Here is a 7245-nt window from a genome sequence, read left to right on the forward strand (position 1 = left end):
TATTTTAATATTAAAAACATTATATATATATATATATATATATTTCTTTTAATTTATTAAGATTTTTTTAAGGATAAAATTACGATAAAAGAAATATAAGATTGCGAAACTGACAATATTTAGATACAATTATTGACTCTGGGTAAGAGCAAAATTTAACATATTTTACACATTACAAATAAATTTTTTGAATGATGTATCAATAATTGTTGTGGAATGTTGCCCTTTAAAGCAAGAAAGTATAAGCCACATTTCTCTTTGTGGACACATTGTTTATGCTTGGCTTTGAAATAGGAAAACCAAAATGGTAAAAGGTAACAAAAAAATCAAAACCGAATTAAGAGCAGACAAAAGTTTCGATTTAAATAATAATAATAATATAATAATAATAATAATTGGGTAACACTAATGTTCCAATATATATCCGTCATTGTTTGCAAATGATGTTTTGTCATTATTCGTGCATATGGCTTCCCATGATGTTTACCACATCACAGCTGTCAGCATTTGTTTCGTTATCTTTTAGTCGAAAATACGAGTGATAATATTATTTAGTTACAGATTTTCAATAATGGTCACAAAAAATAAACAAAAATCATTTATATTTCATGCAGAAAATAAATGTTTGATTGTTTATGGTAGCATGAAAACAAGGTAAAGTTAACTCTTAAATTGAACAGAAAGAATACATTACGTGGGAAAGAGGACTTCAACAAAATAGACATGGAACCATTTCCTACCATCAACTTGCCTATTGCCATTATATTCTCGGTTGGTAGATGAAAGTAGTTGAAAAAAAAAATGAACCGTGTTCTTCTTTTTCTTTTCTTTTTTTTTTCTTTTTTGACAAAGGATTTAAAGAAAAGCAATTAAATAAATTTGAAAGTAAAGTGTATTATTATTTTAAGGGATTTGAAAGTAATTGAAAATAAATTTTCAAGTAAAATTTATAAAATCTTACTATATTTTGAAAACATTTTTTTTCTATATATTTTTAAAAAATATCTTAATCGTTTTATATTTGTTTTTCTATCAAATAAAAATAAAATCTTATTTGAAGGTCTCATATCTTACCATTATTATTATGTTTCTTTTATTAGTGGACAAATTTGACAAATTGTGGTTTGTGGATGTCATTGTCAATTACGTGATTGTAATCTAAGATTGATTTTCTTTTCAGTGTATATATTAACATTTTATAATCAATGAAAGATCATACTTTGTATACAATTTGGCATGGAATTAGAGCTAAATTTCTGATATCTCATTCTCTCATAACGTAGCTACATTGTTGAAAAGGCAAAGAAAAGATAGAATATTGAAATCGAGACAGTGAAGAAACCATCATCGCCCTACGATCTGAGTGAGAGTGATAATCATAGAAATATGATTACACAGGGGCAACTAAAAGGAGAAAACTACAAGGAATTGGGTAAGGTAATGAAGATCTCTTTGTAGGCTCAAAGAAAAGGGGGTTTCATATATGAGACTCATACGAAGCCAGACACTAAAAAACCAGAAGTAGTGGGACTGCGTAATGAGTAGTGACAGATCTTGGCAACCATGTTGAATTCTCAAAAGGCAAATGCAAGTGAAACAATGACCGGTAAGAAAGCATGTAAGTTGTAGATTGTTGACGGTGGTGCCTCTAACCATATAACAAGAACGTTAGATAACTTGTGGGAGAGTCGAGCTTTGGAAGGGTGCCTTGTGGAATTGCTAAATGGTGAATTAGTTATGGCAAACAAAGAAGGATTAGTTTTCCTTAATGGAGGATTGAAACTTGGAAATTTTCTATATGTTGTAAAGTTGAATTACAATTTGATTTCAGTATCACAATTGATAGATGAATCAAAATGTATAGTGCATTTTACTGATAGGTTTTGTGCAATGTAGAACTATATTTCGAGGATGCTAATTGGAGTGGGTGAACGGAAAGATGAACTCTATTGGTTTCATGGTGTAAGTGACATAAAGACTTATCAGTTCAATACAGAAAGTTAGCTTGAGATTTGGCACAAGTAAATGAGACATCCTGTCTACCATAGAGAACCTTCTAAAGTAGAATTACCCTTTATAAATGTTGGGAAAACAAATAATGATAGATACATTGTGGATATTGGAAATAGTCCACGATTGAGACTGAGAAAGTGATTTTGATCGTAGGTTTCATATCTTATCATTATCATTGTGTTAGTTGATAAATTTGACAAATTGTGATTTGTGGATGTCAATTACCTGATTGTAGCCTTGATAGTAGTCTAAGATTGATTTCTTTTTTCTTATATATATTGACAGATATTATTGTTACATTCACAATAACAATTTTATAACTGTATTCAATCAAAGTCCCTCCCGCACTTCTGTTGAACTCCTCTTCCTTTTTTTTGCTCTCAAAATCCAAAATATCTTAATTGACAAGTTATTTTCTTTCTCTAGTTTAAAATTTTCGATTTTCCACCCCTAGTCGATACCCATATCCCTTTCCGTCGTCTCATGTTCAACTATAAGTAAAACTACTCCTCAAGCAGTTCCTTAACAAAAGAATTTGAGTTGTGATTGATCTAAATAGTGTGTTATTATGCCTCTGTGTATGATTTTAGCAATGGTTTTGTTTTCTTAATTACATGATAATTTTATAACATCAGGGCCTGGGTAGTGATGTACGCAATAGTAGGGTGTCATATCAGTGGAGTTTGCATCACAGTCAGACAAAAAGAGGTACTTGGATTGCTTTTGGAGAATGCACGTACTGTGTTCGCTTGAAAACACCATAGATAAAATCAAGTCCAGTTAAAAAGGGTACTTAGTGAGTTAATAGCAGTTAATTTAAATGTCATTGAAATAGCTCAGTCATTCTTCCTAAATGGTTTAATTTTCTTCAACAATATTTTAGATTAAACACATTCATTAACTAACACTCGACATCTTTAACTTTTTCTCATGTCATCTACATGTGAATGGTATAACTCACAACCCCAAAAATAAACAAGTGTCATATATGTCTTCAAGTTTACGGCACATTTAATTTATGAACATGTAATGTTAGTTTATACTTTATTTTAATTTAATTAATCATACTAAAAAATAAAAATAAAAATTATTATATCCTTTTATTTTATTTTATTTTATTTTGATGAAGTGGAAAATGTAAACTTTTTTATGATTTATAATTATTAGTATTTTGTTGTTTAATACCCATAACTTTTATTTTATTTTGATGAAGTGGAAAATGTAAACTTTTTTATGATTTATAATTATTAGTATTTTGTTGTTTAATACCCATAACTTTTCATCAAAACCCTATATCTATAACGCTAATTGTCAACTAAATCTCTTTATTTTACCACACTATATTATGTCGTTTCAAATTATTTAAAAGTATAAAAATAAATATTTCTTTTTATATGTTTACACGTCATTCTGGGTTATTAATTGTGAGCTGTTTCTGTGTCAGAGTTGTTCTCTATTCTTTTATTTGGAGTAAAATTCTATTTGATATTTTATCTATATCACTATATTAGAATATAAATAATAATCAGAGGGTCTCTTCTCTAGGTTGATTTTAAAGTGTTTTTTTACTATAGTTACGACTCACTAATGTTGGATCCAAATTACATATTTTTTTACGGTGTTTCATCTACGTCTTTTAACATGTCTGTATTTTCAAAAATTTTATTTTTAATCTTCTAACATTTCATGTTTATTTTTAACTTTTTAAAACTTTCATCTTTAACTTTAATAAATATTTTTTTATTTTTTTTCTCTTATTAAAAGTACCTTTACCACCTTACTAATTATTTAATTTAATTTAAAATTTAAATATTATTTAATATAATTTTATATTTTAATAATTATTAAAATATAATTTATATTATAATAATAATTATATTAAAAACATAAAAATAAAAATAAAATAATAAAAATAATGCTAAAAAATAAATAATAACAATAATAATAAATTTGATTTAATATATTCAAATATATTAAATTATATTAAAATAAATTAAATAATTATTAAATTTTAAATAAAAACCAAATTTTAAAATCTTGTTTATCAGATATTAAAATCTGTAGAATATGTTAACTCTTTTTCTTTTTATTTAAAATTTAATAAATATTGAATTTAAATAAAAATTATAATATTATTTATTATATTTATATTTTAATAATTATTAACATATAATTTATATTTTTATAATAGTTTTATTAAAAAATTAAAATAAGAGTAATAATAATGAAAATAAAAATAATATTTAAAATTGTGACATCCCAAATATATTGCAGATGTATATGCATAGACATCACCAAATTATAATATTAGAAAGCAGTTAAGAGATGTACTTAAAATATTATAGGATTACAGTAATCCGGAATTTACTAAGAAATTAAAACTTCAAGCACTAGAGTATTCCAAAATATGCCAAGAATTTGAAACTTAAAATATAACAAGGTATACTAAAGTACTTCAAAATACAAGAACTGGAATTGTTCAGAAACATGGAAAGCTATGGAATTCCTAGAGAGACTAAGCTGCAGCATCATCTTCATTCCTCTCCAATGTTACCTCCAAAGAAACCTCATCTTCCTCTGCTCACATCCAAGTGGATGATCATTGCAAAAGAAAATACATACAACAAGCACACAAACAAGCAAGGGTGAGCTAATTATATAAAAGCATGTCTCATATCAAGCACATAACATACAAGAGTTAATTTAAATCAAAGCAGTTTAAGGCATACATCCTAATATGTTATCTTCTAGACTTGACTCGTCCGGACTTCAGAATGATAGTCGAGCTATGACGGGTCCTGCACTCGTGGTGACTTATGAAACTTGGGTTCCCCACCCTGCCACACTCACGAGGTTAGCCTGTTCCGGGCCTTGAGGCATACTGGAAGCCCCCAAGACTAAGACCTCCTGCTACTCCTCACCACATGGATTAATCCCTCTACTTGAGTATGATTAGCCATTGGAGTTTCAGAATGACCCCTAAGACTGAGCTCCTACTTTCATTCTAAAACACTAAGGATCTCACCAAGAGATCCTACACTGATGGAACTTGATTTACAACTTGGATCATACTTTCATCACTTTATAATCATATACTTTCTACCAAAATCAACATATACACAATCTCAACAATATACATCATTCACCACTTACAAATTATAAAAATAACATCTCCACAATTAAACCTAAGTTAATCAATACCAAGAACCAAACAACTCCAACTAATTCATAACATCTCATAAAATGCATCAATTTATACATACCTACAAGTAATATAATTATTTATTAACACTCACGTTTCAATATAATAAACAACTACCCTTACTTTATTTTATATATATATATATATATATATATATATATATATATATATATTATATTAAATTAATATATATTATATTAAATATATATGTATATATTTATATATGGATCCTTACTTTGAATTCCAAACACACAGTGATAGATTTTTTTAAAATTATAATTGACTAGAAATTAACACATGATAACTTTATGCATCTACAATCAACTTGTTTTATTTCATTTTCATGTAGAGATCTTTCTTTACTTCAATTGGTCACCGGAGAGGACCCAGATGTTTGAACGCATCAAACTCACCTTCGACGCCAACACATATGACTAGTCACAACTGACTGGACTAGGCCAGGGCTGCTCTATGATCAGGGATGTACCAACTCAGGTTTTTAAGGTTCCTCTATCCTACCAACAAAGAAAGGCTCTCAATAATTAACAATTAATTTATTTAAATTATCTACACTGTTCTCTTATGCTCTAAATCTGAAATGCCTAATTTTAATATTTTCACTTCCTCTCACAGCAACCTCAAACAGTACCTGTACATCTATTTAATACCTACATACATGCTATTACAGAACCCTTACTCCCAACCTTCCAACAAGATCAATTTTAGCCAACAAACTCATTCAAAACAAATTAAATTCATCACATCACAACATGCACAATTTCACAATTTCAATTATAATACCCAATACAATAAAAGTCATAAAATAGTTTCACAAGAGCACACCAGTTCAACATTCATATGCATATATTTTTATAACATAAATTCATACAAAAATAATTAGCTCCCCTTACCTGGTGGGTTGCTCAACACAGTTCACAGATGCTCTAACAGTACCCCCTACACCGTGCGAAACTGTACAGAACCTATAAATCACCAAATAGGTGCTAGACTTTAGCTCTTCGAGTCGGAATAAACCGAGAATGAAAGACAAAATCACACAGGGCACAGGAAATCAGAAAATGGTACAACTTAGGACAAGAACAGTGAAGGGAAAGAGGGAAAATCTACTTACCCGCTCGAACGCAAAACCAATCGGATGGTTTCGTAGCTCTTGACTCCAGGAACAAGAAAACACCACCAAATTAGGATTCAATCGGTGGAAATGGCTGGAAACCTAGAGAGAAGTTAGAGCACTTGAGTTAGGACAAGGTTTCTGTTATAGAGAGAGATGAATCTATGAAATGAAATCTGACTTGCAAGGAAAGAGCCCCTCCCAAGGTTCAAGTGTCCTTGGGTCAATGGGCCTGGCTTGTCAAATTAGGGCCCAATGGCTTTATAAAATCTTCAGACCATTACAAAAATCACATTTAATATATTTAAATATATTAAATTATATTAAAATACTAAATTAAAATTAATAATTATTTAGGTTTAAAAAAACAAGATTTTAAAAAATTTGTTAATCGGATATAGACATCCGATAAATTATCCTACAGATATCATCCGATCAATAATTGTTTTTAAAATTTTATTTTTATTTAAATTTTAATAAATATTTAGTTTAATTTAATATTTTAATATAATTAAATGTATTTAAATATTTTATTTAATATAATTTTATTTGATATTCGATTATTTTTAAAATTTTGTTTTATTTAAATTTTAATAATTATTTAATTTAATTTAATATTTTAATATAATTTAATATATTTATTTAATATAATTTTATTTTAATTATTCTATTTTTATATTTTTAATATAACTATTATTATAATATAGATCATATTTTAATAGTTATTAAAATATAAAATTATATTAAATAATATTTAAATTTTAAATTTAATTATTATTAAGGTGGTGTAGAATGTTTTTAATAAGAAAAAGAAAAAAATTGAAAAATAATTATTAAAGTTTAAAATGAAATTTTTGAAAAAATTAAAGATATATGATAAGAATAAAGATAAGAATGA

At 27.4% G+C, this 7245-nt stretch overlaps 1 long non-coding RNA gene across 1 annotated transcript; it reads right to left on the minus strand.

Moving 5' to 3' along the window:
• Positions 1–4360: 4360 nt before the first annotated feature.
• LOC148206891 (uncharacterized) lies at positions 4361–6521 on the minus strand. The gene is made up of 3 exons (XR_015786908.1): positions 6348–6521; positions 6127–6198; positions 4361–4590 (listed from the first exon to the last, which is right to left on the minus strand). It is a non-coding gene; the product is annotated as an uncharacterized LOC148206891 (long non-coding RNA).
• Between the last annotated feature and the right edge of the window lie 724 nt (positions 6522–7245).

The sequence above is a fragment of the Vigna umbellata genome, chromosome 1 (assembly GCF_029865625.1).
Source record: "Vigna umbellata cultivar VRB3 chromosome 1, Vumbellata_1.0, whole genome shotgun sequence".
NCBI lineage: Eukaryota > Viridiplantae > Streptophyta > Magnoliopsida > Fabales > Fabaceae > Vigna > Vigna umbellata.